General features: G+C 52.6%; 1 protein-coding gene across 1 annotated transcript in view; it reads left to right on the top strand.

Annotated features, from left to right (window-relative positions):
* The first annotated feature begins 3,882 nt into the window (after nucleotides 1–3,882).
* Nucleotides 3,883–26,309, top strand: part of LOC144767420 (uncharacterized) — a 76,692-nt gene continuing 54,265 nt past the window's right edge. Inside the window, exon 1 of the mRNA XM_078650863.1 lies at nucleotides 3,883–4,154. The gene's annotated coding sequence lies outside the window, so the exon portion shown is untranslated. The remainder of the gene's footprint in view (nucleotides 4,155–26,309) is intronic.

The following is a 26,309-nucleotide window of genomic DNA, read 5'->3' as shown; positions in this document are numbered from 1 at the left end:
CATTTTTTAAGTGGTGGATATGTTAGTCAGTTATTTGGATTCGGAAGGTTAGTAGAAGGATAGAGGAGGAAAAAAGGTTTGTGTTTATATAGCGCTTGTTACCCCTGATGGGGTGTTGAAGCACGCTACTCCGGAAGCCCATAAAGGACTAGTGGTGAATTAATATGGTGAAATGTGAAAGTAATCTGAGTGGTGGATATTAGTCAGTTATTTGGAGTGAGGGGAAGAAAGGTTTGCATTCATATAGCACTTGTTACCCCTGATGGGTTTAACGCATTGGAGCCAGAACCATAACTGAACTTTTAACTGTGACCCTGGGGACTCACATTGATACTAGACAAGGTGTGTCTTGGCTGTACATCACTTCACAATTCACGCGAGTGTGGGTGTGGTCTTGGGTCCTCCGCCAATGATTAGCATTGTGCTGCTCTGATGTCAGCGCGCTCATTTGTCACCGGACTGTCTGGCCACTGTGATAGGCACACGCCACGTCCTCATCGTGGTCGGCGCACGTCCAAGCCAGAAAAAAGAGCACACAAGCTTAAGAGCAGCCCAAAAAGGTGCCCCCCGCCAGGCATGGGTTTTCCCCGCACAATTGGAAAAAATGTCGCCCAATCTGGCAACACTATCTGTAACTCTTGAATAGATTCACTTCCGGGTGACCGGAGGCAGCTACGCGCGGAGGATGTTTAAAGCCTCTTTGTTTTCTGAAACTAACATTACACCGACACAGTCTTTCTTCCGGGTCAATCGCGGCAGAGTCAGCACCAGCAGCAGAAGCCGGAGGGAGCATTCGCCTCAGGACAACATTACCCCTCCCTCTTTCTCACAATGTCTGCTTCCGGGTCAGCGGTGGCAGAGTCTCCTCTAGTACCGGATCCTGCTGAGCTCCTCAGGCCTGCAGGTAGAACAGTGTCCTGGTCAGCGGGGGCAGCGTCATCACCAGCAGCAGAGCCCAGCCTCGCCCCCTCTCTTCCTGTGAGCCCTGGCTGCAGGCACCTTCACTTTCAGCCGAGGTAAGTGAGCCTCTCACAACCATCTGCAACCTAAGGAGTGTGAATGCAGCCTGGGGTGTACTGACCTCACACCATCATCAGGGGGTGCAGGGGGAAGGTGTACTGACCTCACACCATCATCAGGAGGTGCAGGTGTACTGACCTCACACCATCATCAGGGGGTGCAGGTGTACTGACCTCACACCATCATCAGAGGGTGCAGGGGGCAGGGTTACTGAACTTGCAGAATATAAAGGCAAAACTGCACATGAAAAGCTCTTTTAATAGGCAAATAATAAAAATAGTTTTTAGATGTATCCCTGCACTCTTCTCTGTTTCCACACAGGATTGCATCCTTCCTGTGCAGGAACAGGCCTGGTTATGGGACTCTACATGAGACAAGTAGGCCAGTAGCTCCCGTCCTTCCTTGTTCGTCGCCATTCCAGGCTGAGGAACTGGAAATAGCGCTATTTATGGTAGGAATTACTGGCTGGAATCTCACTTAATAGTCAGATGCAAGTGATGTGGTGTTCATTGAGAACAGAAGACATGCGCAGTCCAGAGAGGGAACTGTGTTTCCAGTTGCACAGTTACATTGGGTAAGATGCAGTCATCTCCAGTTCCTGATAGAAAAATCCTATTCTGAATTCAGCCTCAATAGTAGGGCCGACCAGGGATGTTGTTGCCACTGCAGGGTTCTCCAGGAGTGCACACCACCTCATGGTAGACAGATACACAAAGTGATTGATTTGTTATGTGTCACTTGTGAGTTCACCCTCCCAACCTCTAGCTCAGTAAAGAGAGTTAATTTTATTATGGGCAGACAAAAGTAGCCATGATCTCCCTACAGCAGCACCTTCGGCTAAAGTCCACGCTTTATAAAAATGCATTAAATAAAATAAATAAATAAAATATAAACTAACTGTGTAAAATGTCATCGCATCATCACACGTAACATACTGAGTTGGGGTTTGCACACCCGTAGTGTGACTGACGGATTGTGGTTCTAACCATAACTTGCAAATTTCAGGACTTTGCTCGGCTTTAAGTCTTAACCATATATACATTTTACCTTTGTTTTTAAGTGAATTTCTGATTTTTTTTAAAGACCCATTCAGGTGTTTTAACAGAGCCAACTATAACTTCACTTTAACCATATTCAGTGGAAATATATTAGGGATAAAGTACCCCCAGCTGCACCTTCTAAGGATATTGCAAGTCAACAAGGTGTTCCATAACCATGTAGAGGAACGAGGAAGGCAGAGTTCCTTTATAAGGTTAGGGAACTCTGAGGTGACTTGCAATAATCTTATTATATGCACCAGGTGGTACTTTATCCCGTATAATACATGGTCACACCATCACCTTTCCCACAAACCCATAGCTGTCAAGGTTTCAGATTGCTATGTGTGACATTTTGATAATTTCAGTGTAATTACGAGTGACATTTCAATGGCTATGAGTGACACTTTCTCACAAGCAAAATCGAGCAATGAAGACAAGGGAAACATATATATACCGGAAGTTACACCTTTGTATGAACTGATCAAACTGTGCTGAGAAGCCCCAGCACGAAACAACTCAAACAGTGTATTCACCTCCTGTACCAAGTGAAACTCAAAGAAAGCCATCTTCTGACACAAATGCATACATGCCAACATTTCAGAAGAGCAAAGAGGGAGATTTTTTTTTTAAAATCGGGAGAATGGGGCTTCAAATCGGGTTACTGGCGTGTATGGGCTTTGGAAGTGTGCTGCTGCAGGATTGGACATTTGAAACACAAATGTACGTTTTTTTTCTTACCTTTTACAAGCATGGAGCGCAATGGCAGGCTGAGAGGGTGATGCAAGTGTTGTCCCCCCCTCCCCCCCCCCGCCCCTGTGTGACACCCCAGCCGAAAACAGCTTCCTGTGCACACACACGCCCCCCCCCTACTTCACAGGTCTTCAAAAGACTATTGCCTTGTTAATGACCCTTTGTTGTTTTTTCACCCCATCGAGAGCCCCTGCATGGCCACTTTGACTATTGCTGGAAAAATTAGCACTTCACACAAACGCCCTGTCAACAAACCCCGAGGAATCGGGTTTTTGCTTGCAGGAATCGGGAGGCGGGAGACTAGCCTTCAAATCGGTAGTCTCACGCCTGAATCGGGAGGGTTGGCATGTATGCAAATGTCACCTCATTAGGAGGGTTTGGGTAGTATGTATTTGTTATGACAGAAAAGAGAGCCTGGCCTTTCTTATACATCTGCAGAGGTACCACTACAGTGGAAACAGAGTGCAGTTGTAAGGAGCCAAAGTAAAATTGCATACCCAAAGCATTAGGACTAAAAGATATTACCTTGAAATAAATGCTTGTAAATATTTATTTTTTTCGAAAATAATGCATTTTTTAAACAAATAGGTAAAACAACGATAATTCTAAATATGTTTTGCCGTATTGTCAGTTGAATTTACCTTGCTTTTCATCTCCTTCACTGTGGGAAACTCATGATCAGTTTCTCTTCCGGGTCACCCGGGGCAGAAGCAGCGGAGCCGATAGAGTTCTCCTCAGGCCTTAGAGGTGAACAGTGTCCGGGTCACCAGGGCAGCGTCAGCACCAGCAGCGGTGGCGGAATGAAGCCTCCTCTCAGGATACCATAAGCCCCGCCCCCTCCCTCTCAGTAATGTCTGCTTCCGGGTTAGAGGTAGCGTCAGTACCGGATGTTGCCTAGCTCTCCTCAGGCCTGTGAGTGTGATAGTGTCCGGGTCACGGGGGGCAGAGTCAGCTTCAGCAGCGAGCCCCAGCCTCCTGCAGAGGAGAGGAGCCCTGAGGGTCTGTCTGTCTGTCCAGAGGAAGGAAGAGCCCTGAGGGTCTGTCTGTCTAGGGGACGGAGGAGCCCTTAGGGTCTGTCTGTCTGTCTGTCCAGGGGAAGGAGGAGCCCTGAGGGTCTTTCTGTCTGTCCAGGGGAAGGAGGAGCCCTGAGGGTCTGTCTGTCTGTCCAGGGGAAGGAGGAGCCCTGGGGGTCTGTCTGTCTGTCCAGGGGAAGGAGGAGCCCTGAGCGTCTGTCTGTCTGTCTATCCAGGGGAAGGAGGAGCCCTGAGGGTCTGTCTGTCTGTCCAGTGGAGAGGAGGAGCCTGGCTGCAGTTACCTTCAGTTTCAATCATAGACACAGCAGGGGTAAGTGAGCCTCTCACAACCATCGGCAACCTAAGAGGTGTGAATACGGCCTGGGGGTGTACTGACCTCACACCATCATCAGGGGGTGAAGGGGGCAGGTGTACTGACCTCACGCCATCATTAGGGGGTGCAGGGGGAAGGTGTACTGACCTCACACCATCATTGGGGGTGCAGGGGGAAGGTGTACTGACCTCACACCATCATCAGAGGAGGGGGGGGGGCAGGTGTTCTGACCTCACACCATCATCAGGGAGTGCAGGGGGCAGGTGTACTGACCTCACACCATCATCAGGAGTGCAGGGGGCAGGTGTACTGACCTCACACCATCACCAGGGGGTGCAGGGGGCAGGTGTACTGACCTCACACCATCATTGGGGGGTGCAGGGGGAAGGTGTACTGACCTCACACCATCATCAGGGGTGCAGGGGGAAGGTGTACTGACCTCACACCATCATCGGGGGGCGCAGGGGGCAGTTGTACTGGCCTCACACCATCATCAAGGGGGAGGGGGCAGTTGTACTGACCTCACACCATCATCAGGGGGAGGGGTGCAGGGGGAAGGTGTACTGACCTCACACCATCATCAGGGGGTGCAGGGGGCAGGTGTACTGACCTCACACTATCATCAAGGGGGCACAGGGAGTCGGTGTACTGACCTCACACCATCATCAGGGGATGCAGCCTGCAGGTGTATGTGTAATGTTTAATTGTGAGACGACGTGACCCACTGTTATATATGAATCCCTTCAATTAGCCATGGCTCTTTAAAGAACATTGTATTATGATATTTAAACACCCATATTAACAGTGTTTAGATCCAAGCTACATGTTCCAGAATGCTATGTATCCTTGCTGAAATTCAGGACTTGAGGTGTACTGTACAAGGGGGTCACTTTGTGACCTTGTTATAATACATCAAAGATTTAGTGTGGCCTCAGTGTGTGGTCTTAACTCCTTTATATCCACAATGGGAAACAACCTTTACAACGCAACCATTACATTGCACTACACTTACAACGCAGGCATTACAACGCATGATACTACATCGCAATTCACTACTACGCAGGCATTACAACGCATGATACTACATCGCAATTCACTACTACGCAGGCATTACAACGCATACCATTGCAACGCATGCCATTGGAGTTAGAATAATATTTTTTACCACTACACTATCCAACACTTACTCTCCTGTTGCACCCCCTGGAGTTAGAATAGTAATTTTTACCCCTACGCTATCCAAGACTTACCCTATTGTTGCACCCCCTGGAGTTAGAATAGTAATTTGTATCCCCATACTATCCAATACTTACCTTAAATGCAATGTAATGGTATGCGTTGTAATGGTTTGCGTTGTAAAGGTAGTATGCGATGTAATGGAATGTATTGTAAAGGTAGTTTTTTAAAATGCGATGTAGTTTCATGCGATATAATGGACTGCGTTGTAGTGGATGTTGTGATGTAAAAACTGCGTTGTAAGTGCATGCGTTGTAAATGTATTCATTGTAAAGTCATACATTTGTCCAGAATGGGTCCGTGTGGAGTTGTTACTCATTTTCATGAATACATGCTCAGACCTTGTTTTTTAATGTTTGTATTCAGTGGGAGGTTGTCTCTGCAATGGATTAAGAGGTATGCTAGGAGGAAACAAAAGCATATTTTTACAGAACAGTATTAGTTTCTCCTCTCAGAATGCATGTCTTTATTAAGCACCTTTGTCCACAGTTCTGTACATTGAACCCTTTGATATCCGGACTTTGTTCCATAAAGTAAGGTGGTTGTTTTATTCATAACTAGCATATGAAGCTGCCTTCTAGTTCATTGATATACTAATAATTTGTGGGGCCCGGGCAACACATATTTGGGGCTCCCTATTTGGAATACATTTGAATTTATTACAGCTTTTAGGGTCATTGAAGTCTGTGTGATACCCCAAAAATATTTAGTCGTGTTAAGCCTTCAGAACCCGGGGCCGTCAAAAGCATCTAAAAGCCCAAGCTGGCTATAGTCCACCAGCCAAGTCTTATCAAAAGAAGCTTGAACAGACATTGATAAAGATATTTCTTTTTGCGTTTGAGTCTATATTTTTTCTTGCAAAAGGTTTTATGTGGCTGTCCAGTCAGCTTGTTACTCCCATTGCAGGAAATCCTGTTATGGGTTATGTGTTCTAAGTTTAGTGGACTAGTGCATAATATTACAATAAATAGACTTCTACATAAACCACTTTAAAGTGTAACTTTAGTTGCTGAATATTTGTTATTACAAATAAATCCCCTTTCACCATGGGTATTCCTGCTGCAGAAGCGAAATTCCAAGCACTGATCTCAATCAATCAATCAATCAATCAATCACATTTATAAAGCGCGCTACTCACCCGCTAGGGTCTCAAGGCGCTGAGAAGGGGAGGGGGGGTGGGGGGCTACTGCTCGAAAAGCCAGGTCTTGAGGAGCTTCCTGAAGGAGAGATGGTCCTGGGTGAGTCGCAGGTGGGTGGGGAGGGTATTCCAAGTCTTTGCCGCCAGGTAGGAGAAGGATCTTCCTCCGGTGGTGGCTCTGCGGATCCGTGGGACGGTGGCGAGTGCGAGGCTGGCGGTGCGGAGCTGGCGTGTTGGCGTGTTGAACGTGAGGCGTTTGTTGAGGTACTCGGGGCCTAAGTCACGGAGAGCCTTGTGTGCGTGGGTGAGGAGTCTGAACGTGATCCTCTTGCAGACTCGGAGCCAGTGCCGGTCCCTCAGGTGGGCAGAGATGTGGCTGTGTCGGGGGATGTCCAGGACGAGTCGAGCTGAAGCGTTCTGGATGCGCTGGAGTCTTTTCTGAAGTTTGGCCGTGGTTCCCGCGTAGAGGGCGTTCCCGTAGTCCAGATGGCTGGTGACGAGGGCCTGGGTGACAGTTTTCCTGGTTCCAGTGGGGATCCAGCGGAAGATCTTACGGAGCATGCGGAGGGTGTTGAAGCAGGAGGAGGTAACAGCGTTGACTTGTCTGGCCATCGTGAGGGAGGAGTCAAGGATGAAGCCGAGGTTGCGTGCGTGGTTCGTGGGCTAGGGTGGGGAGCCCAGCCCAGGGGGCCCCCAGGAGTCGTCCCAGGTGGAGGTGGACGGGCCGAGGATGAGGACTTCCGTCTTGTCTGAGTACAGTTTCAGACGGTTGAGCTTCATCCAGTCCACGATGTCTTTCATGCCATCCTGAAAGCTGGCTTTGGCGGAGGCAGGGTCGTTGGTGAGGGAGAGGATCAGCTGGGTATCATCGGCGTAGGAGATGATGTTGAGGTTGTGCCTGCGTGCGATGGCTGCAAGGGGGCTCATGTAGACATTGAAGAGGGTGGGACTGAGCGAGGAGCCTTGCGGTACGCCGCAGATGATCTTGGTGGCTTCTGTGAGGTAGGGCGGGAGACGGACTCTTTGGGTTCTGTCGGCGAGGAAGGAGGTGATCCATTCCAGGGCCTTTCCTTGGATCCCGGCGTGGTGGAGGTGGGTTGCTAGGGTGCGGTGGCAGACCGTGTCGAAAGCAACCGAGAGGTCGAGGAGGATGAGGGCGACAGTTTCTCCGTTGTCAAGCAGGGTCCTGATGTCGTCGGTGGCTGCGATGAGGGCGGTCTCGGTGCTGTGGTTCGCTCGGAATCCGGGTTCCGAAGGGTCGAGGGAGCTGGTCGTCTCGAGGAAGGCTGTCAGCTGTGTGTTGACGGTTTTCTCAATGACTTTAGCGGGGAAGGGGAGAAGCGAGATGTGGCGAAAGTTCTTGAGGTCTGTGGGGTCTGAGGTGGGTTTCTTCAGGAGGGCGCTGATCACTGCATGCTTCCAGCTCTCCAGGAAGGTGGCGGATGCGAAGGAGTTGTTGATGATGTCCCGGAGTTTGGGTGCGATGATGGAGTTGGCCTTGTTGAAGATGTGGTGTGGGCAGGGGTCGGTAGGGGAGCCCGAGTGGATGGAGTTCATCGTGTGGGTGGTGTCTTCCGTGCTGACCTGGGTCCAGGCGCAAAGGGTAGTGGTGGGGGGGCGTAGGTTCAGTGGCAGGGTGAGGGTTCTGGGCGCCGAAGCTGTCGTGTATGTCGATGATCTTATTGTGGAAAAACGTGTCGAGAGAGTTGCAGAGGTCTTGCGATGACGTGATGTCGTTGCTGGCATTGGGGTTGGAGAGCTCGTTCACGATGTTGAAGAGTTCCTTGCTGTTGTGGGTGTTGTTGTCCAGTCTCTCTGAATGCTGTCCTTTTGGTGGTGCGGATCAGCTGGTGGTGTTTGCGGGTGGCGATCTTGAGGGTTTTCATGTTTTCCGATGACTGGTTGTGGCGCCAGGCTTTCTCGAGGGCACGGCAGGATTTCTTGGAGTCTTTGAGATCGTTGGTGAACCATGCAACTTTCTTGCTGTCGGGATTGCTCGGAGGGTTCTTCAGTGGAGCAAGGGCATCCGCGCAGTCGGTGATCCATTGTGTGAGGTTGCGGGCTGCTTCGTTGGGGTCCGTGGTGTTGGAGGGCGGGTTTTGGTTCAAGGAGTTGGTCGGTGGTGATCTTGCTCCAGTATCTTCGGGGGGTTTGTTGCGGGCGGTGGTGGGTCATTGTTTTTCTGAAGTTGAAATGTACGCAGCTGTGATCGGTCTAGTGGAGCTCGTGGTGTGGCTGAAGGAGATGTGGTTGCTGGAGGAGAAGACCGGGTCGAGTGTGTGGCCGGCGTAGTGGGTGGGAGTGTTCACCAGTTGCTTGAGTCCGAGGTTGGCGAGGTTGTCTAGTAAGGTGGTGGTGTTGTTGTCCTTGTCGTTCTCCAGGTGGAAGTTGAGGTCTCCTAGGAGGATGTAGTCGGGGGAGGCAAGGGCGAGCGGGCTGATGAAGTCTGCGATGGCTTCGCTGAAATGTGGGCGTGGTCCCGGGGGTCTGTAGATCAGGGTCCCTCAGAGGGTGGTCTTGGGGTCGGTGTGTATCTGGAAGTGAAGGTGCTCTGCGGCGGTGAGGGTGTCGTTGTTGTTGGTCGTGATGCGGATGGTGGCGTTCATCTAGGTTTCCGTGAGGAAGGCGACGTCCGGTGCTGTTTTGTCCAGGAGGTCGAAGAGTTTGACGGCGTGTTTTTGGACGGAGCAGGTGTTGAGCAGGATGCATTTGAGGTAGTTGTTGCTGGAGGTTGTTCTGGCTAGCGCGGTGCAGTATCGAGTGGATCTCAGGATTTTCGCTATCGCATTTGTGAAAATCGAATAACTTTCTCCTTATTTCTCTTCCCCTGCCTTGTACATCTCAACTTCTGTATATGTGTAAACCTACAGCTAAATGTTCGTGCAGAAACCGTGTGGCGGGCCTTGGCGCTGTCGCGAACCCCAAATCTCAACAACAATCTTTTTGCCGGTTTCCCACAAACGACGCCAGGGCCACAAGTATTCCTTTTCAGCGTTGTTAGAAATGGGATCCCTGGTTGGCCAAGGCTTGCGCCAAGGCCAGGCAGAAATTACCATTTCTAGTTAGGGTAGGGAAGTCACCCGCCAAGACAACCCCTGCTCACCCCCTTGGTAGCTTGGCACGAGCAGTCAGGCCTATCTTGGAGGTCATGTGTAAAGCATTTGCGCACGCACCCCCAGCAACAACCTCCCAGGCCCCCCACAAAAGGAACTCCACACAAGATATGTATGAAAAATAGACTTTGTATTGAAAAACATACTTAGGGATAAATACACAATTTACAAGGTGCCAGGGGCACGGGCAGGGTTTACAAGGGACTATATACAGGACAGGGCCAGGGGACCACTGCCAGGAAGATGCGCATGATGGAACTGGCATGAGAACAGATAACAACTGGGAGCTTCCTAGAACTAGCACTAGAACCCATAACAACCAGGAGCTTCAGGGAACTAGCAGTAGGAACAACATACATGGGACATCGGATATTCAGGAGGGAAGGAATGACACAGCACATCACGTAACAGGAGCACTTCTAGAGGTGCAACACAGAATACTCTCAGGGATCACATAAACATTAGCCAATAACATTCCACAGGCCAGCTGGCCTTTCTGGGGCTAGGACCCCCCAATGTCTCAATGTCAGGGCAGGCTGCAGGTAGCCCGTCGTAAACCTACACGTGGCAGCTGCCCACAAAGTGCTGGGCAGCTAAGGGGCATTGTGGGAGCCTCACAGGCTCGGGGGAATAAAGGCGCCATGATGGAGCCTCTAGGGCTAAGGATGCTAAGGATGCTGGGTGGAGCCTCGCAGGCTCGGAACAAATATGCAATGATGGAGCCTCTCTGGCTCGAGAACACGGTGCAGGGGTTGAGCCTCGCAGGCTCACGAGAACAATGGGCTAAGGAGGAGCCTCTCAGGGCTCGAGAGATTACGGTACAGGACTGAGCCTCGCCGACTCCGAACAATGGGCACAGGTGGAGCCCTCAGGGCCCAACCACGAAGAGGCAGGGACCGAGCCTCGCAGGCTCGTCAGGGCAAAGGTAGGCGGAGTCCCTCTCAGGGGGCTCGAGATTACAGGGGGCCCCACGGGCCTCTGCAGCACCACGACGGAGTATTGGAGGGGAGGGGCGGGCACCGGCAATGTGCCCCAACGCCCCCTTCCATTCTCGGCACTCACCGGGTCGATGCGCCTGTCTCTTCTGCTTCGCCGGCCTCCTCTCGCTCTCTGGAGCTCTCCCTCACTCTCGGGGGCCCTGGGGGGGGGGGGGGGTCGGCGGCATCTCGGGCAACGCAGGAGCGCAGAGTGGGCTCCCGCCGCTACCTGCTTCTTTCTGTTTGACGGGGCCGGACTTCAGAGTCCTCGGGCCGGCAGCCAATGACGGCGCGGCCTGGGGCAACGTCATGAGGGGAATCCCGGGCCGGCAGCCAATCACGGCGCGGCCTGGGGCAACGTCATGAGGGGAATCCCGGGCCGGAAACCAATCCCAGCGCGGCCCGGGCAGGCATCACGAGGGGTCCGGGCCAGCGGCGGTAGGGGAAATCGACGAGGAGTAGGCTCCCTCGTAATGCAATAAAGGAAGGAAATAAAGCGAGGAAGGCACTCGCTGAGGCTCAGGGACCTTGCTAAGCACGGGGCAAATGCCGGGTGGGCACCGGCTCGGTCAGGACAGCGCTCACAAGCGCTAGGCACCTAGATCGTGCTCTCAAGCGCCAAGGGTCCATGAAAAGCGCTCTCAGGCGCTAGGGTAATAGTGAGCAGCCAAGTCCTTCGGGGGTTGCAGCAAAGTCCCAAGCAAAGTCTCCCAGAAGTCCTCCAGGCAGTCATCAGTTATCCAGGGGCTGGGCAGGGCTCAGGGAGGCAAGCCTTCCCCTGAGCCCAAGCAGCAGCACACCCCTGGCAGGATTCAAGTCAGAACAAGAACATCTTATAAGAGGTCCCAGCCTCTTTTTATACATGAAATTCCTTTGTCTAAAGGTGCTGGGTGGGGGAGAAATCAGTCGCAGCTGGTTTTGGGAGTATCTTGTTTTCCCCAGCCACCCCTTCCATTCATCAGGCGGGCCAGGTGATCAGACGCACCCCAGGGGGGAGGACCAGCATTGTGGGGGAAAGCCCAGCCCCATACAGGATACAGGCACAGCCCCTCCCTCACATCAGCATGTTAATCTCTCCATTCACCACCGGGGCAGACACACACAGACTCCTGGAGCCAGGCTCCCCAGCCGACTTCAGCCAATCACGCGCCAGCACACCTACTGCACACACACACCCCTGTCTAGAAGTGGCACTTCCCTTCTAGACACACACGCCGCATACATCATCTTGCAGCATTCAATCACACGAGCCCACACATACCAGACTCGAGCCTGTACCCCCCACGCATCAGGAACTATCAGGGACTCACACATTCCCTATGCATTCCTATGGGAGGGCAGGCCTCTCCCCTCTACACGCACTCAGAGTGGGAATCACCATCCCCAGGTCACATATAACAAGCAAAAACTTCAGGGGTGGACCTGCCATAAGGGCCCAGTCCAACACAGCCCCCTTCCAGCCAAAACGCCGGGTAGGCCAATCACCACCGTGATGGACTTCCCTGCTTTGGGCGATAAAACATAGATGCGGGCCCGCACTGCAGGGACACCCTCCAGTTCTACGCCACGTTGATCTTATAGTCACACACAGACTTAAAAAAAAACATAGGCCCAACCAGGCTACCCCACTGGTACTCCTTAGTTGACCACGGCTAGGACCAGGCCCTAGGCCACCCAGAAACCACTGGTCCATGCCAACCCGGAGTGGGGGGTGGTAACCCCTGGCCCACGACAGCCATTCTCCACTCCCTTTCTTCATGTAGTTCCACTTTCAATCAATCAATCAATGACACTTATAGAGCGCGCTACATACCCGTAGGGTCTCAAGGCGCTTGGGGGAGGGGGGGGGGGGTGCCGCTACTGCTCGAACAGCCAGGTCTTCAGCTTCTTCCTGAAGGAGAGGTGGTCTTGGGTCAGGCGCAGGTCGGTCGGGAGGGAGTTCCAGGTCTTGGCGGCCAGGTAGGAGAAGGACCTTCCTCCTGTAGTTGCTCTTCGGATGCGGGGGACGGCGGCGAGGGCGTGGTTGGCTGAACGGAGGTGGCGTTTGGGAGCGTAGAAGTTGATCCGGCTGTTGAGGTAGCTCGGGCCTTGGTCGTGTAGGGCTTTGTGTGCGTGGGTGAGGAGGCGGAAGGTGATTCTTTTGTTGACGGGGAGCCAGTGAAGGTCTCTCAGATGTCCGGAGATGTGGCTGTGTCGTGGGATGTCGAGGATGAGTCTGGCTGAGGCGTTCTGGATCCGCTGGATTCTCTTCTGGAGCTTGGCGGTGGTACCGGCGTAGAGGGCGTTGCCGTAGTCCAGTCGGCTAGTGACGAGGGCCTGGGTGACGGTCTTCCTGGTCTCGGTGGGGATCCACCAGAAGATCTTCCGTAGCATGCGTAGGATGTTGAAGCACGCCGAGGAGACGTTGTTGACTTGCCTGGTTATGGAGAGGGAGGAGTCCAGGATGAAGCCCAGGTTGCGTGCATGGTCTGTCGGTTTGGGTGCGGTGCCCAGGGCGGGAGGCCACCAGGAGTCGTCCCAGGCGGAGGGTGAGGAGCCCAGGATGAGGACCTCCGTCTTGTCCGAGTTCAGTTTCAGGCGGCTGGTCGTCATCCACTCGGCTACCTCTTTCATCCCTTCGTGTAGGCTGGCTCTGGCGGTGGCGGGGTCGTTGGTCAGGGAGAGGATCAGCTGGGTGTCGTCGGCGTAGGAGATTATGCTGAGGTTGTGTTGGCTTGCGATGGCCGCGAGGGGGCTCATGTAGACGTTGAAGAGGGTGGGGCTCAGAGAGGATCCTTGAGGGACGCCGCAGATGACTTCGGAGGCCTCTGACTTGTACGGTGGTAGGCGGACTCTCTGTGTTCTTCCGTCGAGGAAGGAGATGATCCATTCCAGCGCCTTGTCCTGGATTCCGACGTTGCTGAGGCGCTGTACTAGGGTGCGGTGGCAGACAGTGTCGAATGCCGCGGAGAGGTCTAGGAGGATGAGGGCCGCTGTTTCTCCGTTGTCCATCAGGGCTCGGATGTCATCGGTGGCGGCGATGAGGGCGGTCTCGGTGCTGTGATTGGCTCGGAAGCCGGACTGTGAGGGGTCGAGGGATCCATTCGTCTCGAGGAAGGCGGCCATCTGCTTGTTGACGGTCTTCTCGATGACTTTGGCTGGAAACGGGAGGAGCGAGATGGGGCGGTAGTTCTTGAGTTCGGTGGGGTCCGCTGTTGGTTTCTTGAGTAGAGCGCTGAGTTCGGCGTGCTTCCAGCTCTCAGGGAAGGTGGCGGTGTCGAAGGATGTGTTGATGATGTCTCGCAGGTGGGGTGCGATGACAGCGTCGGCCTTGTTGAAGACGTGGTGAGGGCAGGGGTCGGTCGGTGATCCGGAGTGGATGGAGTTCATCGTGCGGATGGTGTCTTCGGTGCTGATCGGGGTCCAGGCGTGGAGGGTGGTGGTGGGGGGTGGTTGTTTGGTCATGGTGTGCGTTGGTTGTTTGTTGAAGCTGTTGTGTATGTCCGCGATCTTGTTGTGGAAGTAAGAAGCGAGGGAGTCGCAGAGGTCTTGCGATGGGGTGATGTCGTTGTTTCTTGCGCTGGGGTTGGATAGCTCTTTCACGATGTTGAAGAGTTCCTTGCTGTTGTGTGCGTTGTTGTCCAGCCGGTCCTTGAATGCAGTTTTCTTGGCGGCGCGGATCAGCTGGTGGTGCTTCCGAGTGGCCAGTTTGAGGGTGGTCCTGTTGTCCGGTGTAGGTTCCCTTCTCCAGACTTTCTCGAGGGCTCGGCAGTTCTTCTTGGAGCTCTTGAGTTCGTCGGTGAACCATGGGGCTTTCTTGCTGCCGGGTCTGCTGGGCGGGGTCCTCAGCGGGGCGAGCTCGTCCGCGCAGATGCTGATCCACTTCGTGAGGTTGTCGGCGGCCTGGCTGGGGTTCGCTGAGCTGGCAGGAGGGTGCTGGCTCAGGGAGGTGGCGAGCTGGTCTGCTGTGATCTTGTTCCAGCTTCTGCGGGCGGCCTGTTGCTGGTGGTGGTGGGTCGTCGTTCTCTTGAAGGCGAAGTGGACGCAGCTGTGGTCCGTCCAGTGGAGTTCTGTGGCGTGGCTGAAGGCGACGTCTTTGCTGGATGAGAAGACGGCGTCGAGTGTGTGTCCGGCGAGGTGGGTGGGGGTGGACACCAGCTGCTTGAGTCCAAGATTGGCGAGGTTGTCGAGCAGGGTGCTGGTGTTGCGGTCGTTGTTGTTCTCCAGATGGAAGTTGAGGTCCCCCAGGAGGATGTAGTCATCGGAGGGGAGGGCATGCGGGCTGACGAAGTCGGTGATGTCCTCGCTGAATTGTGTGCGTGGTCCCGGAGGTCGGTAGATCAGGGTGCCTCTAAGGGTGGTGTTCGGGTTGGTGTGGATCTGGAAATGCAGGTGTTCGGCGCTGGTCAGAGTGTTGTCGGTGCTGGTCGTGAGACGGATGGTGTTCCTGTGGATGATGGCGATGCCTCCTCCCATCTGGTTGGCGTTGCGGTCCCTCCGGACGATCTTGTAGCCCTCTGGGATGGCGATGGCGATGTCGGGGGCTGAAGAGGCGTTCATCCAGGTCTCCGTGAGGAAGGCAACGTCAGGGGCTGTGGTGTCTAGGAGGTTCCAGAGTTCGATGGCGTGTCTGTGGACGGAGCGGGTGTTGAGCAGGATGCACTTGAGGTGGGTGCTGCTGGTGTTCGACTTGGCGGGAGCTGGTGCGAGGCAGGTCCGGATGCAGGTGAACTTGCAGGCGTGGCAGCTGAACGGTCCGTGGGTGCGTCGTGGGGTGGCTTGGTGGCATTCTGGCAGTCGGCCGGTGTTGAGTGCGATGAGGGTGGCGGCGGAGTACGTCAGGCGGGTCGGACGGGGTCTTCGTGGGCCAGGGGTCCTGGCGCTGGTCGCGATCCGGTCGCGGACGGGCGCAGACGGGCTTACCTTTGGCGCACCTTCGGCGCACAATCGGCGCGCCCGCTGCGCGTTCGCACGGTCGCCATATAAGGCCAAGTGCGCGGGTGGGCGGAGCAGCTGGGAGGCGGGAGCGGGGAGGGAACAGAAGGAAAAAAGGGGCGGGGTCAGCGGTGGTGGCGGGAAGCGGGGAGCGGGGAGGGAAGACGGAGGGCGGCGAGATAGGCGGGAAAACAGGAAGGAAAACGCTAACACGGGCAACAAATACCAATAACAATACAAGGCACAAATGAAGGTCAGAACGCTAACACAGGCACAAAAGTAAGAATAAACAGGCACAAATGAAGGTCAAAACAAAACAAAAACAAACAGCAGCGGAGTCAGCCGGCAGCGAGGCAGGCAGCGAGGCAGAGGACAAGGCAATGGGGCACACGCAGCAGCTGGTGGCCGTGCGGCGCGGGGGTGTCCCACAAGTAGTTCTCTTCCACGTAGGGTCCGCACCCTCAGGCTTGCCAGAGGTCACGGGCAAGAATGCCCCACCCTACCTCTACTTCTGAGGTTCCGCGCTCTCCCAGGAGAAGCACCCTCAGAACACGCTCTCCTACCAGTTTCGGAACTTCCTCCCTCCACTGGTCTACCACCTGGGAACTAAGTTCACCGGATGCCCAGGGGTCAGACTCCCTCTGACCCCCTTCCAGTTCCGCACCATCCCATGTAGAACAGGGTCCTTCCACTTAAGGTGGGCCCCACCTGCTCTCAGGGCAGTACTGCGACACTCAGCCAAGAACCCTAAGGATCCCTGCTAGGCCCGTACCACCCCTTCTGGGAAACACAGAGTCTCTTCCCTTGGGGATGAGCCCCACCTGCGTCCACAGGAGTACGCCTAGAAGACACACCGGCCAGGACACTGGCTACAGTCGCCCTGACGTCCAGATCCGGAAACACCGACTACTGGCTCCCCAACCGCGGGCAGTACCCTACGGCCAGATGCCTGGCGCACCAGGACTTCTACAAGATGAAAATAAAATCTAAGACTTTCTCTCCCCCCTCAGCAGGAGTTCCTTCTTGTACTAGGATGAGCCGCGGCAGCGCCAGCAGGTCTCAGTGTTCAGCTCTCCCCAAGGCAAGCCGCGGCCGAGCCAGCAGGTCTTCCTTGTCCGGGATACAACTTAACATACATTCAGCAAGATGAACCGCGGCAGCGCCAGCAGGTCTCAGTGTTCAGCTCTCCCCAAGGCAAGCCGCGGCCGAGCCAGCAGGTCTTCCTTGTCCGGGATACAACTTAACACTCATTCAGCAAGCTCCCCCTCTCAGAGAACTTACACTCCATTATTCAGCAAGCTCTCCCTTTCAGAGAACTTACACCCAAGCATTCAGCAAACTCCCTCTCTCAGAGAACTTACACTCCATTAATCAGCACACCTCAACATTCATCCACACACCCTCCCCCGGACTGGTAAGACAGTTTCCACCGCCCCTGATTCCTCAACCTGACCCACGTGGCACAGGTACCATTACTCTAGGGAAGGGACAAGGACCATACACATTGGACACAATTTCGCTGCCACCACTGGATCCCACCCTTCTGGTGAATCCAGAATCCACATTGCACTTAGGGGGATGATCTACCCTCTCGAGCTAGGGACACCCAACTCACAGTGCACCAGAACCACATTTTCCACAAAAACAGATATTTTTAGCAACTCAAACAATAGTTTCTTTTCTTTGCGACCATGTAAACTGCAGAGTTTTGTAGTGAGGCCAGTTATCGCTGTGGTACTGCGCAAACACAAGTCCAAATCCCACCGCTAGCCAACAATGTTAGAAATGGGATCCCTGGTTGGCCAAGGCTTGCGCCAAGGCCAGGCAGAAATCACCATTTCTAGTTAGGGTAGGGAAGTCACCCGCCAAGACAACCCCTGCTCACCCCCTTGGTAGCTTGGCACGAGCAGTCAGGCCTATCTCGGAGGTCATGTGTAAAGCATTTGCGCACACACCCCCAGCAACAACCTCCCGGGCCCCCCCACAAAAGGAACTCCACACAAGATATATATGAAAAATAGACTTTGTATTGAAAAACATACTTAGGGATAAATACACAATTTACAAGGTGCCAGGGGCACGGGCAGGGTTTACAAGGGACTATATACAGGACAGGGCCAGGGGACCACTGCCAGGAAGATGCACATGATGGAACTGGCATGAGAACACATAACAACTGGGAGCTTACTAGAACTAGCACTAGAACCCATAACAACCAGGAGCTTCAGGGAACTAGCAGTAGAACTCACTCTAACCAGGAACAACATACATGGGACATCGGATATTCAGGAGGGAAGGAACGACACAGCACATCACGTAACAGGAGCACTTCTAGAGGTGCAACACAGAATACTCTCAGGGATCACATAAACATTAGCCAATAACATCCCACAGGCCAGCTGGCCTTTCTGGGGCTAGGACCCCCTAATGTCTCAATGTCAGGACAGGCTGCAGGTAGCCCGTCATAAACCTACACGTGGCAGCTGCCCTCGAAGTGCTGGGCAGCTGAGGGGCATTGTGGGAGCCTCGCTGGCACGGAGGAATAGAGGCGCCATGATGGGGCCTCTAGGGCTCGAGAACAAGGATGCTGGGTGGAGCCTCGCAGGCTCGGAACAAATACGTAATGATGGAGCCTCTCTGGCTCGAGAACACGGTGCAGGGGTTGAGCCTCGCAGGCTCACGAGAACAATGGGCTAAGGAGGAGCCTCTCAGGGCTCGAGAGATTACGGTACAGGACTGAGCCTCGCCGGCTCCGAACAATGGGCACAGGTGGCGCCCTCAGGGCCCAGCCACGAAGAGGTGGTGACCGAGCCTCGCAGGCTCGTCAGGGCAAAGGTAGGCGGAGTCCCTCTCAGGGGGCTCGAGATTACAGGGGGCCCCACGGGCCTCTGCAGCACCACGACGGAGTATTGTAGGGGAGGGGCGGGCACCGGCAATGTGCCCCGACGCCCCCTTTCATTCTCTGCACTCACCGGGTCGATGCGCCTGTCTCTTCTGCTTCGCCGGCCTCCTCTCGCTCTCTGGGGGTCTCCCTCACTCTCGGGGGCCCCGGGGGGGGGGTCGGCGGCATCTCGGGCAACGCAGGAGCGCAGAGTGGGCTCCCGCCGCTACCTGCTTCTTTCTGTTTGACGGGGCCGGACTTCAGAGTCCTCGGGCCGGCAGCCAATCACGGCGCGGCCTGGGGCAACGTCATGAGGGGAATCCCGGGCCGGCAGCCAATCACGGCGCGGCCTGGGGCAACGTCATGAGGGCAATCCCAGCGCGGCCCGGGCAGGCATCACGAGGGGTCCGGGCCGGCGGCGGTAGGGTAAATCGACGAGGAGTAGGCTCCCTCGTAATGCAATAAAGGAAGGAAATAAAGCGAGGTAGGCACTCGCTGAGGCTCAGGGACCTTCCTAAGCACGGGGCAAATGCCGGGTGGACACCGGCTCGGTCAGGACAGCGCTCACAAGCGCTAGGCACCTAGATTGTGCTCTCAAGCGCCAAGGGTCCATGAAAAGCGCGCTCAGGCGCTAGGGTAATAGCGAGCAGCCAAGTCCTTCGGGTGGTTGCAGCAAAGTCCTAAGCAAAGTCCCCCAGAAGTCCTCCAGGCAGTCATCAGGAATCCAGGGGCTGGGCAGGGCTCAGGGAGGCAAGCCTTCCCCTGAGCCCAAGCAGCAGCACGCCCCTGGCAGGATTCAAGTCAGAACAATCTTTTTATACATGAAATTCCTTTGTCTAAAGGTGCTGGGTGGGGGAGAAACCAGTCGCAGCTGGTTTTGGGAGTATCTTGTTTTCCCCAGCCACCCCTTCCATTCATCAGGCAGGCCAGGTCATCAGACGCACCCCAGGGGAGAGGAGCCAGCATTGTGGGGGAAAGCCCAGCCTCATACAGGATACAGGCACAGCCCCTCCCTCACATCAGCATGTTAATCTCTCCATTCACCACCGGGGCCGACCCACACAGACTCCTGGAGCCAGGCTCCCCAGCTGACTTCAGCCAATCACGCGCCAGCACACCTACTGCACACACACACCCCTGTCCAGAAGTGGCACTTCCCTTCTAGACACACACACGCCGCATACATCATCTTGCAGCATTCAATCACACGAGTCCACACATACCAGACTCGAGCCTGTACCCCCCACGCATCAGGAACTATCAGGGACTCACACATTCCCCATGCATCCCTATGGGAGGGCAGGCCTCTCCCCTCTACACGCACTCAGAGTGGGAATCACCATCCCCAGGTCACATATAACAAGCAAAAACTTCAGGGGTGGACCTGCCAGAAGGGTCCAGTCCAACAAGCGTGTTTTTATTTTAAGCCAAGTCACTCAGTGCGTTTGGGAGGCAACCTCCTTGTTCACGAGTACGAGTGCAATGCAAATCACAGTGTTTATACAATATCACGTGACACACCTCTAGGTAATAGACAGTGACAACAGATTCAAGGTGTTTGAACGTCCTCGAAGCTGGGAAAACAGACTTGTTTAGTCAATGTTGGCAGATACATCGTGAGACATTGCATTAAAATCATCATGCAATATGTAAATTAAACATTAGGTCATTGTTGTTAACCTAAACTTTTTCTTGATTTTTTTACGTGCTATTGCAAAAAGCATTAATTCTGCATCGTCATGTGCGGCACCTTGTCATTTCCAACTAAATAAGTGCTGGCGAAAGTTCACTGTGATTATAAGATAAACCACGTGATCTGTAATTCTACACGCTTGGTGTAAAACACATTCAATCATTAGTGCTGGTGACCAAGCGCGTAGAATTACAGATGACGTGGTTTATCTTGTAATCACACAGAACTCAACTCTGAGGTGAGGCTGGGTAGACCAAGCATACACAGTTGAATGTGAGGGTTGAGGCTGAGCAGAGCAAGCATGCACAGGAGAATATGAGGGTTAAGGATGGGCAGACCAAGCATGCACACGAGAATGTGAGGGTTGAGGCTGGGCACACCAAGCATGTACAAGAGAATGTGAGGGTTGAGGTTGGGCAGACCACACATGCACAAGAGAATGTGAGGGTTAAATCTGGGCACACCAGCGCGTGCACAAGATAATGTGAGGGTTGAGGCTGGGCAGACCACGCATGCACAAGAGAATGTGAGGGTTGAGGCTGGGCAGACCACGCCTGGACACTACGGAGCAGATTTATTATTTTTTAGTGCAACATAGTTCAGCAGTTAGGTGCAGCACTGTGATGTACGAGGGGGAGAGAGCCACGCTGAGCCAAATTTATGAAATACAGCACGCTGCTGCTCACTGCCCCGGCACTAGTACACAATCTACCTAGGGCCACACAAAACCTTTACACCATAGGCGTGTGTGCTGTCTAGCATAGGATTCGTACTGGAAACACACCATTACAGTATAAAATCCTATACATAGAGTAATCCTTAAACACTCCAGAGTTTGTGTTTGTGCTGTTAAGTGTTGCACAGGTTGTGCTTGTGCTGTAAAGTGCAGCACAGGTTGTGTTTGTGTTGTAAAGTGCAGGGCAGGTTGTGTTTGTGCTGTAAAGTGCTGCACAGGTTGTGTTTGTGCTATAAAGTGCAGGGCAGGTTGGGTTTGTGCTGTAAAGTGCAGGGCAGGTTGTGTTTGTGCTGTGAAGTGCATGGCAGGTTGTGTTTGTGCTGTAAAGTGCAGGGCAGGTTGTGTTAGTGCTCTGAAGTGCAGGGCCGGTCGTGTTTGTGCTGTAAAGTGCAGCGCACATGCACCTCAAGAATTACCGCCCCATCTCGCTGCTCCCGTTTCCGGTCAAAGTCATCGAGAAGACCGTCAACAAGCAACTGGCCGCCTTCCTCGAGACGAACGGCTCCCTCGACCTCTCGCAGTCTGGCTTCCGGGCCAACCACAGCACCGAGACCGCCCTGATCGCAGCCACAGACGACATCCGAGCCCTGCTCGACAGCGGCCCTCATCCTCCTGGACCTCTCCGCGGCCTTCGACACTGTCTGCCACCGCACCCTAGTACAGCGCCTCAGCAACGTCGGAATCCAGGAGAAGGCACTGGAGTGGATCACCTCCTTCCTCACCGGAAGGACACAGAGAGTCCGCCTCCCCCCGTTCAGATCGGAGGCCACCGAAGTCATCTGCGGCGTCCCTCAAGGCTCCTCGCTCAGCCCAACACTCTTCAACGTCTACATGAGCCCCCTCGCAGCCATCGCACGCCAGCACAACCTGAACATCATCTCCTATGCCGACGACACCCAGCTGATCCTCTCCCTCACCAACGACCCCGCCACCGCCAGAGCCAACCTGCACGAAGGGATGACAGAAGTAGCCAAATGGATGTCGAACAGCCGCCTGAAACTGAACTCAGACAAGACGGAAGTCCTCATCCTGGGCTCCTCGCCCTCCGCCTGGGATGACTCCTGGTGGCCCCCCGCCCTGGGCAGCGCACCCAAACCAACTGACCACGCACGCAACCTGGGCTTCATCCTGGACTCCTCCCTCTCCATGACCAGACAAGTCAACGCCGTCTCCTCGTCGTGCTTCCACATCCTGCGAATGCTACGCAAGATCTTCCGATGGATCCCCACCGAGACCAGGAAGACGGTCACCCAGGCCCTCGTCACCAGCCGTCTGGACTACGGCAACTCCCTCTACGCCGGAACCACCGCCAAACTCCGGAAGAGACTCCAGCGGATCCAGAACACCTCAGCACGACTCATCCTGGACATCCCCCGCCGCAGCCACATCTCCGGACACCTGAGAGACCTGCACTGGCTCCCGGTCAACAAGAGAATCACCTTCCGGCTCCTCACCCATGCACACAAAGCCTTACACAACCAAGGACCAGGATACCTCAACAGCCGCCTCAACTTCTACGCTCCCACACGCCAGCTTCGATCGACCAGCCACGCCCTCGCCGCCGTCCCCCGCATCCGAAGAGCCACCACAGGAGGAAGGTCCTTCTCCTACCTGGCCGCCAAGACTTGGAACTCCCTTCCGGCCCACCTCTGCCTGACCCAGGACCACCTCGCCTTCAGGAAGCAGCTCAAGACCTGGCTATTCGAGCAGTAGCGGACCCCCCCCCCCCCAGCGCCTTGAGACCCTCCGGGTGAGTAGTGCGCTATACAAATGCTCTGATTGATTGATTGATTGATTGATTGATTGAATGTATGGAGTGTTTGAAGAAGGGACAAAGTTTCTCTGTGTTATCACCTTATTCAAGGTTTTTTTTAACATAAAATTCACAGACCCTCAGTGCTCTCACAATGCGATATTGAAGCCTTGTAAATGTTTCCATATTTACACGCGTCGCTAATATATGAAGTATCGCGTGTCCATGGTGGTGATAGAAAGGAGGAGTTTATTTCTTACAGAATGCTCCACCCACAGATCTGCTTCCTCCTCAGATACTGACACCTTCCAACTCCCTCAGCAGCATTCCACATTGGGTGTTGCCTCAGAGACTCTGGGATGTCACAGCGCTGTTGAAGAGACTGCAAGGACTTTGTGGTCGAGAGTGAGCCGTGATTATTTGAGGTGTTACATGTGATTGTGCAGATCTGTTCCCGCCCTGTGTGTAGGTCTCTGGGAGTAGGTGATGCCCGTGAATGGCTTGGACGAAGTCTAACCTTTCACTACAAAATGTATGGAAGTGATTTGTGTGCACGAGACAGTGTGTATGTGTTTGTTTGTGATTGGTCATCTTGGGTGGATACATTATATATGAGCGTGTAAGCGACTGATCCATCTGATTACTTCTTTCCAGTGTGTAGGTCTTTGTGCCTGGAGATCAATTGTGTTTCAAATGTGTGTGTGTGCACAGCAGAGCACAATGCCAGTGTAATTGTGCAGCATTGAAGATGTGGTTAAGAGATATCTGGTTTGTTACATTAATCCATTTATAAATGAGGTGTGAGGCTGTACGAGGGAGAGTTGGAGTTTGTGTCACATCTATGAGTAGACAATTGAATGGACTTTTTAAAGAGCAATTTATTTTGTGTGCATGTTTGTTACAGAACATTTTGCGTGTATGCTGCAAGCATTTTGCCAAAGACAAGCCTGTCTGCTGCCAGGCACACCTGGCCGCCACCGCTGGGACCAGAAGTCAGGTAGTATACTCAATATTTCTCATATTCTTCATAAGATCTAAAGTCTTTCAGGTACACATTTTAGTATGCCCCCCATGCTTGTCTCAACTTTAGAAGCAAATGACATGTATGCTAGCCACACATATAGGGTAATCTGGCACTCAACATCACTCACTGCGGGCCAACAAACAATAAAACTCTTCTACATCCTCAGATTGAGGAGTCGTTAAAAGCGGCTTTACTAAACCCACCCTCCCTAGTCAAAGATACAGTGGAAATACTCAAATTATTAGAATCTTCTGAACCAGATATCCTGTTCTTAACTGAAACCTGGTTGTCAGAGGAATCTACTCCAGATCTTCAGAAGCCATACCTGAAGATAACCAAAAGAGAACGAGCTCAGAGAAAGAGGTGAGATAGCAGCAATTATTCACCAGTGGATTCACACTTCTCTTTTACAAATTACTCAAACTGAGGGGGTAGATCTGCTTTCCTTTTTCAAGTTTCGAATTGATGACGACAACTAGGTCCCTAAAGTTAATGAATATGCTGAATTAATGATGTTGAATTTACACCAACACATCACAAAAAATGAAATCCCTTAGATCTGATCTGGGCGTGTAATTCGAATTGACTGAATATAATCATCCTTCCTTGCATACGGTCCAATCAGTATTTGATCAGCGTTGTATTCCGGTAGATTTTTTAAACTTTATCCACAAGCAGGAAGTGAAACCATACACACATGGCGATACATTAACACAGAGCCAGTGTTAACAACACTTTCAAACCCCTCCCCCCTCTTCCCATCAATTGAAGACATTCTCTCCAAAGTCAATAATCCACTCTGTGGCTCAGACATGCTAGTGACTCACACCCCTCAAATCCAACAGCGTGTTATAAACCGCGCCAGAGTTAAAGGAGGCAAAACCTGCATTGCGTCAACACTGGCGGGAAAGGGATGATGAAGAGAGCAAAATCACATTTTAAATTGAGCTTGAGGAATAGAAAGGCAAACCCGTTCCATGCAAAGTCCTCTTAATAGGCAAAAAAAATCTTAGCAGCAAATGAAAATTGTTTTTTGATATCCTGAATGATTAGTTGCCCCCGGATGAAATGGGAACTTCCCGGACTCCTATTGAGGCATTCTGTGACAATCTAAATACTTAACAAAAACATTCTTTAAAGATAGTATAAACAAATACAGAAGCAATAATTCTGAAGTTGAGTCTGAAAATAACTCTACTCTCCTTATCCTTGTTTGAAGAAATAAACAGGCTTCATGTATTTATGATCAAGGTCAAATTCGGGTCACCAACTGACCCTTGCCCTCCAGCAGTCATAGAATCTCTGACCTCATCAATCAATCAATCAGCATTTATAAAGTGTACCCCAAGGATATCTGGGCGCTGAGGGAGCTGCGTCTCCGTCGAAAAGCGAGGCCTTGAGCAGTCCCCTGCAGAGCGTTTTCATCAATTCGCAGGTCAAGCTGTCGCTCCAAGCGCGTTTCATAATGTTGTAGAGCTCACGATACTGAAAAACCAGGGAGAAGTCCCGGATAAAACAAAGAATTATAGGGCAATATCTCTGCTCCCTTAACCTGCAAAAACTATTGGCCAGAGAACTGTCTTCAAGAGGTTCCAGGCTTTATAAATACACCAGCTCTCAGATAATTATTATCAATGGAATGTCAGCCTCACCTCTCCAGTCTCAAAATATGATTCAATTTGATGATTACTTGATGAGGTTGAATCAGCTAAAACTGAATATTGACCAAACTGAGATTGTAATTTGAAAGAATAAGACCAACGTTTGGAGCCAACTTTACCCTCCAACAAAAATGAGATTGTTACCGGAGCCTAAACCCACAGCTAAAAGCCTCTGAGTGATAATCAATAGTAATCTTAGCAAGAACCAGCTGCTGGAGCAGTAGGATCTAAATGCAGATTTGTGCTGAAACTACTTTAGAAACTAACCCCACTCCTCCCCCTTTAGACAAGAAAATCAATAGCGGTGGCCGCAGTCCTATCTAGAGCCAACAGAGTATATGTAAGAATACCCAGTATAACCATTCATAGACTGCAAATAATTCACAGCGACGCAGCTTGTGTACTACATCATCTTCAGAGGTGGGCACGCGCCACACCTATATTGAAACAACAAATCCACTCCGAGACCCTCTGCCTCAGCCCTAAAGGGGTGAGAGGTCTAGCCCCTCATTTCATTGCAAACCAGGTGGAAATGCATACACCCGTGCAAAAGCAGAGATCTCCTCACTTGAATTTACTTGCTATTGCAAACTTACAGAGGATCAGATCAGGTGGACGCAGCTTTGTTACAAGTTCCTTTCATCCAGAAATCTGACAGCCCACAAGCCTATTCAGACTAGATTCTTCCCCGTTATGGTTCGTTTTCTCCTCTTTTATGTATTTCTGATTCAGTTCCAAGAAACCCCAGGTTGAACATGCTCTCTATATATGCAATGACATAACACGCGTTTTGTAGATCCTGTAGAGGTTTGGTATGTTGGCGTGTGCTTCAGTCACTGACCTGAATACTGCAAAAGAGAGGTGTACAGTGCAAGTGAGGATGATAGCGCAGTCTTGTCTGCCAGGGTATTATAAACCTTTCATTGCTGCAAGGCTGTTACAGTATTCCCTTTTTCTGGTTGCACAGTGTACAATTTGAGCAGACCAAGGAACAGACGTAATGTTGGAAACACATTTCAAATCCAT

This window comes from Lissotriton helveticus, chromosome 1_1, assembly GCF_964261635.1.
Source record: "Lissotriton helveticus chromosome 1_1, aLisHel1.1, whole genome shotgun sequence".
Lineage (NCBI taxonomy): Eukaryota > Metazoa > Chordata > Amphibia > Caudata > Salamandridae > Lissotriton > Lissotriton helveticus.
This window is presented reverse-complemented; position numbering and strand designations above follow the sequence as displayed.